At 44.3% G+C, this 8,410-nt stretch overlaps 1 pseudogene; it reads right to left on the minus strand.

The window, feature by feature from the left end:
- Positions 1-6,045: 6,045 nt before the first annotated feature.
- LOC132868137 (5S ribosomal RNA) lies at positions 6,046-6,166 on the minus strand (annotated as a pseudogene).
- Positions 6,167-8,410: the final 2,244 nt, after the last annotated feature.

Here is an 8,410-nt window from a genome sequence, read left to right on the forward strand (position 1 = left end):
GGATGCCGTGTGGCTTACGCCCATATAATAATTTGAATGGGGAGAACCCTGTGGAGGCTCGTGGGACCTCTCACACTGCAAATAACAAGGGTTCGAGCCATTTATCCCAATTGCGTGCATCCTCGCGAACAAGTTTTTTAATTATGTTCTTGAGTGTGCAATTGAACCGTTCGACTAAACCGTCCACTTGTTAAACGCTGGTGTGGATCGGCTTAATTCCCAATAGCCCATACAGTTCCCTCAGTGTGTGACATAAACGAGGTGCCTTGATCAGTCAGAATCTCTTTGGGGATTCTGACTTGGGAGATGACGCGGAAGAGCGCCTCCGCAATACTGCATGCTGAGATATTGCGAAGAGGCACTGCTTCCGGGTATCGCGTTGCATAGCCCACCAGAACTAAAATAAAGCAGTACCCTAGTGTAGACCGATCTAATGGCCCAACGAGATCCATCCCAATTCTTTTGAACAGGGTCTCGATTAATGGTAGAGGGTGCAAAGGCGCTTTTGGAATGGCCGCTGAATTTACTAACTGGCATTCGTGGCATACTGTACACCACCTATGGACATCGCCACGAAACCCTGGCCAATAGAACCGGGCCATTATTCGGGCTAGTGTCTTATCCTGCCCCAAGTGTCCAGCCATGGGATTAAAGTGAGCCACCTGGAATATTAATTCCCAGCGGCTCTTTGGAATCAAAAGCTGTGTAATTGGCTCCTTAGTCTAAGTGTCCTGCATCACTCGATAGAACCTATCCCTCATAATGGAGAAATAGGGGAAGGATGGGGTGGCGTTTGGCTGGAGCGTTTGACCATTGATTACTCTCACTTGGTCAAATGCATGCCGCAGAGTTGCATCCCACGACTGCTCTAACAGGAAATCTGCAAGAGATTCCCCGAGAGGAGGAGGAGGACGCAGTGATGACGTGGACGGCTCTGTGACAGCTGCTCCCGCCAATGCCACACTGGGACCTCCCCCTACTGAACTACGGCAGGACCAACTCTTCACTAAATACCTCATTAACTCCCGAAATCCCGGCCAATCAGTCCCCAAAATTATCATGTGGGTAAGGCGGGGATTAACCGCCGCCTTTACACTAAATTTTTCCCCTCGAAAAAAATGTGGACCGCCACTAAAGGGTAGTTGTGAACATCCCCATGCACACACAACACCTTCACCAATTGTGCTCCCCCCAATGTCTTGTCTTGCACCGGGCTTTGGTGGATTGAGGTCTGATTACAGCCAGAGTCCACCAACGCCTGATATGTATCCCCTTGGACACTCACTGGTATGCGATACGCTCCGGCCCAATTGAGGGCAGCTCCTGGCGTGTCGGGGATCCGAACCACCACGAAGTCGAGACACAGAAGGGGAGGGTGAGAGAGAGAGAGGAGGGGGAGAAGAGGAGATCTGCCGCCCTGCTGTCGGAACAGCCGCCAAATGGTCCTCCGCCAGCTCAATGGCCTGATCCAGCGACGCCGGGCGATGGCACTGGACCTACTCCACGGTCCCTTCGGGTAGTCGGGTGATGAACTGTTCCAGTACCACCTGATCGATGATTCCCTTGGCGTCGCGGTTGTCAGCCCTCAGCCACCACCAGCAGGCGTCCCGGAGTTGCTGGCCAAACGCAAACAGCCGGCCAACTTCCTCCAGGCGCAGAGCGCGGAAGCGCTGTCGGTGTTGTTCACGGGTGCACCTCACACGCTGGAGGACGGCCCGGTGGAGGTCTGCATAGACCAGCCGGCTGTCGGTGGGGAGCTGTAGCGCGGCCAGCTGCGCCTCGCCCGTTAGCAGGGGGAGGAGGCGTGCCATGTGCTGTTCCACCGGCCAGCCCGAAGCCTCTGCTGCCTGCTTAAAGAACGTAAGGAAGGCCTCAGGGTCGTCATGTGGGCCCATCTTCGTTAGGGTGAGGTGGGAAGGGCCCGTGGCAGTGGAGGAAGTGCCAGAACGCCTGTCGATCTTCCTGCTGTGCCAGCACCAGGGCCTCGAACCTTTGCTCCTGGAGGAGGGCAACTAGCGCCTGGTGCTGGCTCTGCTGGGCCATGGCAAGGGCGTGGACCAGGTCCGCGAAGGGGGAGGACTCCATGGGGCGGTTCTTCTCTGTGCTCCGCCCCGGGTTTCGGCACCACTGTTGCACTCTGTAGGGGTGGGTGGAGCATATTAGGACGGCAGGCCAGAACGGAGTTCTCAAAACTTATTTTTGCTTTTCAGCTTTGCAACCACACTCTCCCAGTCATCCGCGCGCGCACACACTTGTCTGGTTGGGGAGCTCCTTTCCTCTACTCTCTCACTCCTTATATAGGGCACGGTCACTGGGAAGACACACACAAACACGTTAATAGACATCAGGTGCAGTGATTCTGCCACTTACCTTCCCTAACTCCACCCTCCGGTCACAGACTGACGCTTGACCATGCCCCCACTGCCACAGTTGGGTTCAAAGCAGTATAAGATAAACTTAACCTGGGGGAAAAAAAGTGAGGTTTTGCAGGCAGACTGATGTACCAGAGGGCCCAAAATAAGTTCAAGTCAACTTTATTGTCAATAATGCCATATGTGCAGGACATACAGAGAATTGAAATTGTTTCCCTATTATCCTCAGTGCAAACAGTAATAAAAATGAAATATAAAATATGGGTACAAGATATAACTTTACAAAAAAAAAAAAGGGGGGGGGGGGTTATTTACAAACACAAGCTAAAACTATTTAAGACAGTGGCAACCCAGAAAGTGCAAATGTGGCAGGGTGAACAGAATTAACGGTATAAATTTAAATGTGACGAGTGACAATATAAACAGAATGAACAATGTAAATGGGAACAGCAGTCTGACAGTATAGTAGGGCAATATAGCATATGACAGTGGGGGGTTGGGTTGCAGCCTGGGTTAGCAAGTTAGGTTGAAGTTCCATGACCTGATTAGGTAAAAAAAAATATTTAAAAATGGAATTAAAAGTTAAATCTATCCCAATGCCTCCAAACTTGTTATATGAATATTGGCCAGTATACAGGTGCTGCTCAGTGGGCCCAAGGGTCACAGTGTTAGCCCACAAAGAATATGAATATGATTTATGAATGATTTTTTTCAGAAAATCAAAAATTTTTCCCCAGCGCACGCTACCGATGCTAGTACCAACACTGAGAAGTCCAAGTGTCCAATTGGTCAAAGTGGCCGGGAAAAAAAGTGGTTCATGTTGACAGAAAACTCACAAAAAAACATCATTGTCATTAAATAAATCCCAGCTCACATAAGTCGAAAAGTTCAGCATACCTGCTGACCTAGTATGTACAGTGTTAGCCCAAATAGAATATGATTTTTTTTTTTTTTTACATTGTCATTTAATAAATCTAAGATCACTCAAGTCTGGAAGTTCAGCACCATTGCTGACCATTCCAGGGAAGAAGCTGAGGTGGCCCTGCTTTACCTGCTCTGACCACCAGATGGCAATAGTGGGCTAGGTTAATGAAAATACCGATGCAGATTTGGTAATCATTTCCTGCAAAGCACCAATGAAGGAAATGAAGTTCATGCACTGTCTATGGAGTGTCACATCCTCATTTCTCAGGTTGGTTTGGACTGCGTGGAAAACCAGGAATCTGTCAGAGAAAGTACAAGGATATAATTATGTATATGTACTAACAATACAGAAGCTTGGCTGAAAGGTTAATTTACAAACAAGTTACTAAACTGTTGACATCATACTGAGCAACGTTTTCAACTTGAAAATAAAAGAGATCATGTTACATTACCTTCTGGTCATGACTGTTTTGCTTCATCTTTTATTAACCTGCATATAAATTTCCTTATAAAAACTGTTTAAGAGCTGCTTGAATGGTTGAGAATACTTTACGTGTTTGACATGCTCTTGACTGTCAGTGGTCCTGGATTGCCCAGTAGTAGCAATGGCATTGGGCGGTGAGTGAGGAGAGCCAGGTGGCGTTTTGTCGCTGGATGGCCCAGCTGTAGTGGCATTAAGCGGTGAGTGATGAGATCCTGGTGGCGTTTTGTTGTTGGATGACCCAGTTGTAGTAGCACTGGGCAGTGTGTGAGCAGCTCCAGGCAGCTCTCTGGTAGATGGTTCAGCATTGGGCAGAGGGGACAGGCATCCAGTCACAATCAAGTGATGACGCTCCAGCTCCTCGATCAATCTTTCAATCAGAAAAACAAGATATTTCAAAAATGTTTAATGAACTAAAGAAACAGCAAAATGGGATTGTGATGAAAACAAAAAATAGTTAAGTGTGAAAGCAAGGCTTTTCTCTCACACACACACACACACACACACACACACACAGCCATCAGCCAGAAAAAAAAAAAAAAATCGCATCACTTATGTTTAAGAGGTGTGTTCCACACTAAGAAAAGTCAAGGGCTGGATCAATGAAAATGGTCTCAATGCATTTAAAATAATATGTTTAGATGAATCAAAAATTAGCCACTTAAAGCCAGGAACTCAAATTTACTCATTCGGGGATGGTTCAGCACTATTGCTGACCTTCCCCTCATATGAGAAATAAAGCTTATTGTAAGCTTTATTTCGGTGTGTGATACGTTGGGGTCAAGGCAGTTTAAGATCTGTAAGGGAGGTCTGACATACAGTATGTTTTAAGGTCTCACAACCGAGCAGAATATAGCAGTTATTAAAGCTGTCTGCTTTCAGATCTCTGAAGGGCTATATGAACAAGAATGTTCTCCGAGGTAAGCCTTAAGGTACCCTTTAATCTGGTTTATAGATACAGTTAGGTCCATATATATTTGGATACTGACAAACTATTTTTTTTACCTGTTTACTGAAGCATATTCAAGTTGTAGTTATATAATGGACATAAAGACCAGACTTTCAGCTTTCGTTTGAGGGTATCCACATTAAAATTGGATGAAGGGTTTAGGAGTTTCAGCTCCTTAACATGTGCCACCCTGTTTTTAAAGGGACCAAAAGTAATTGGACAATTGACTCAAAGGCTATTTCATGGGCAGGTGTGGGCAGTTCCTTCGTTATATCATTCTCAATTAAGCAGATAAAAGGCCTGGAGTTGATTTGAGGTGTTGCTTGCATTTGGAAGATTTTGCTGTGAAGAAAGCATGTGGTCAAAGGAGCTCTCCATGCAGGTGAAACAAGCCATCCTTAAGCTGCGAAAACAGAAAAAGCCCATCCGAGAAATTGCTACAATATTAGGAGTGGCACAATCTAAAGTTCAATCTAAACATGAAAAGACTAAACTCCAGACAGAAAGGCCCACAAACAGCAACTGAAAACCGCTGCAGTAAAGGCCTGGCAGAGCATTAAGGAGGAGGACACGCAGCGTCTGGTGATGTCCATGAGTTCAAGACTTCTGGTAGTCATTGCCAGCAAAGGGTTTTCAACCAAGTACTAGAAATGAACATTTTATTTACAATTATTTAATTTGTTCAGTTACTTTTGAGCCCCTGAAAGGAAGGGATTGTGTTTTTAAAAAAATGCTTTAGTTACTCACATTTTTATGCAGTCATTTTGTTCAACCCACTGAATTCAAGCTGAAAGTCTGAACTTCAACTGCATCTGAATTGATTTGCTCAAAATTCATTGTGGTAATTTACAGAACCAAAATTAGAAAATTGTTGTCTGTCCAAATATTTATGGACCTAACTGTACAGTAAATAATTTCCTCCAAGCCTGAGCTACGGGGGTAAATAGTTCTCTGAGCTGGGCTTTATAAATGCCATTAATTAGGCCAACACGTATTGTCTAATTACTCAGCGGTATGAGTTGGTGTACGCCCAAGTCTGATGTTGCTGGAAAGGGCATAGTCTGAGCTTTATTTTGGTGTGTTATATGTTGGGTTCAAGGCAGTTTAAGATCTGTAAAGGAGGTCAGACATACAGCATGTTTTAAGGTCTCACAACCCAGCAGAATATAGCCATTATTAAAGCCGTCTGCTTTCAGAGTGATTTGGCCGTAAGCAGCAGTTCATTGGAAATGTGGCTTTTTTTTTTCCCAACAGTTGTCTTGCCTTGCGCCACCAAGAGGGGAAATTCAAACAGATATCTGCAAGAAGGCCAAATAAAATGCTTATACAGTACCTGGCATTCCTGGGCAGTCTCCCACTCAAGTACTGGCCAGGCCCAACTCTGTTTAGCTTGTGAGATCAGACGGGATCAGACGTCATCAGAGTGGTTTGGCCGTAAGCAGCAGTTCACTGGAAATGTGGCTTTTTTCAACGGTTGCCTTGTGCCACCCTGAGGGGAAATTCAAAAAGATATCTGCATGAAGGCAAAATAAAATGCTTACAGCACCTGGTATTCCTAGGCAGGGTTAGGGTTGAATATGTCAGAGTAATCATGTATCCACCTCACCACTGTGGGGGAAATTTAGTGGATGAACATTCCTATTCTCTGTGTTTCTGTGTGTTGAGCTTAAGTGGCCTAGTGCAGGGCTTTTCAAAGTGTGGGGCGCGCCCCCCCTGGGGGGCGCCAGAGTTCTTCAGGGGGGCACAACGTGAGAGACAAAATGGATCGATTTTTAGTACCTAAAGCTACAGTGAGTGAGGAGACAAAGTCTGGGCCAAGCAAAAAAACAGAGCCTCCAGGATGTTGCGATTTGCAACTTCAGCGCAAATTCAACCAATCCCCGCAAATTCAGGGCGGTGTTGCAATTATATCCAATCACCGCAACTTTCCCGCAAATTTGACCAATTGTTGGCGTCGTCTTGAGGTGACGTCGACAAACTACCTTCCGCCTTACTTCCGTGTGTTCAAGAGAAGCAGCATGCGCGTCGTGTTGCCAGATTGGGCGATTTCAAGTGCATTTTGGCGGGTTTTGAACATATTTTGGACTGGAAAACGTCAGCAGTATCTGGCAACACTGAAAGTGTGTTATGTTTACAGTGAAGGACTGTGTGCACTTTTTTTTTTACTTAATACAAGAAGTTAATGGATGCCAACATTTTTGCTAAAATGGTATTTTATTTTCCATTGTTTAGGCAGCTTCAGCATCATACTGTGAGATTCTGTTCAAATTGTTTTTTTCTTCTATGAAGCCTGAGCCATTTATTTTATTAGTTTATAATTATTGTTTAATTTAGTCTTCAGGAGAGACTGCCTGCACACAGTACTAGTATTAGGTTTTTTTTCTTACATAAAAGCTGAGGCATTTATATTATGTTTTAAGGTAACTTCATGTTGTGCTGTGAGGTTCTATGCACTTTAACTTTTGAACCAACAGGTGCATTTGGATATGTAAAGCCTATTTTTCTGCATTTTTGTAGTCCTGGTAATCTTATATTGGTAAAGTTGTTTATAGGACCATTTCTCTGTTTTTTTTTTATCAATAGTTTTTCAGTAATAACTTAATATTTAACATATCACTCAATTTTAATCACAAAAAGAGAATCGCAACAATTTCTCGCAACTTTCACTTCCTCCCGCAATGTAATCGCAACAAAAACCTAAAAAACACCGCAACTTTCATCGCAATTTTTTTGGAAAACCCCCTGCAACATCAGACATTTTAGCCCACAACAATCACAAAAAAGGCCCGCGGAATCCTGGGGGACTGGAAAAAGAAGGAAGTATGACCACGATTATTTAAAGTTTGGATTTTCATGGACTGGATCTGAAGATGCTCCACTGCCACAGTGTGTTGTCTGCCAAGAGATGCTAGCTAACGATGCTATGGGATGTTTAAAATGTGTAAAACAAGATGTTTTAAAAAGCACAGATGTTTAAAATGTGAAAAAGAAAAAAAAATAACGTGTACAACAACCATTTTTTAAAAAATACGAATAGAACATTAAGTATAGCAACAAAAATTGTAAGGGGGGGGCGCTGTTTATTTGCTCTCCGAGGGGGGGGCTGACTCTCCCACACTTTGAAAACCCCTGGCCTAGTGTACTGAGAAAGATGTTTTTCCAATGTTGTAATCGCCTTTCTGTGACCTTGGTGGTAATGAGCAGGGTGCTTTTCATCCTAACTACACATCTCATGATGTAACCACCTCTCCTGACCTCAGTGGTGATAAGCAGGGAGCTTGAGTCCTCCCTGCTTGCATCTGCCTGCACGTACCAAAGCATGCCAGGTGCACTCATTAGCAAAGCTTCATCAAAAATCTTGAGCCAATCATGTGAAGACAAGCAGTGAGCGAATGCCTTTAAAGTATAATAGATAACAGCCAAAAAAAAACAACTCAGAGCACGCGCGTACTCTCATCACTAGAGGTGATGTTCTGCTTTAATTTTCTTTCTTTCCTGTCTTAAATTTCTTTTTATGATTTACCATAATAAATGGCTGAAAAGACAACTGCTAAGTGTTCTGAAGTGTTTATTAGAAATTTCCATTACACCACGCTACTGTATTAAACATACATTCATGTCAGTGATCTCCCAGAGTTATTAACTTTGATTGGATCACTGTCAGCCCCTGCAGAATTTGATCAG

This window comes from Neoarius graeffei, chromosome 19 (genome assembly GCF_027579695.1).
Source record: "Neoarius graeffei isolate fNeoGra1 chromosome 19, fNeoGra1.pri, whole genome shotgun sequence".
Classification (NCBI taxonomy): Eukaryota; Metazoa; Chordata; class Actinopteri; order Siluriformes; family Ariidae; genus Neoarius; species Neoarius graeffei.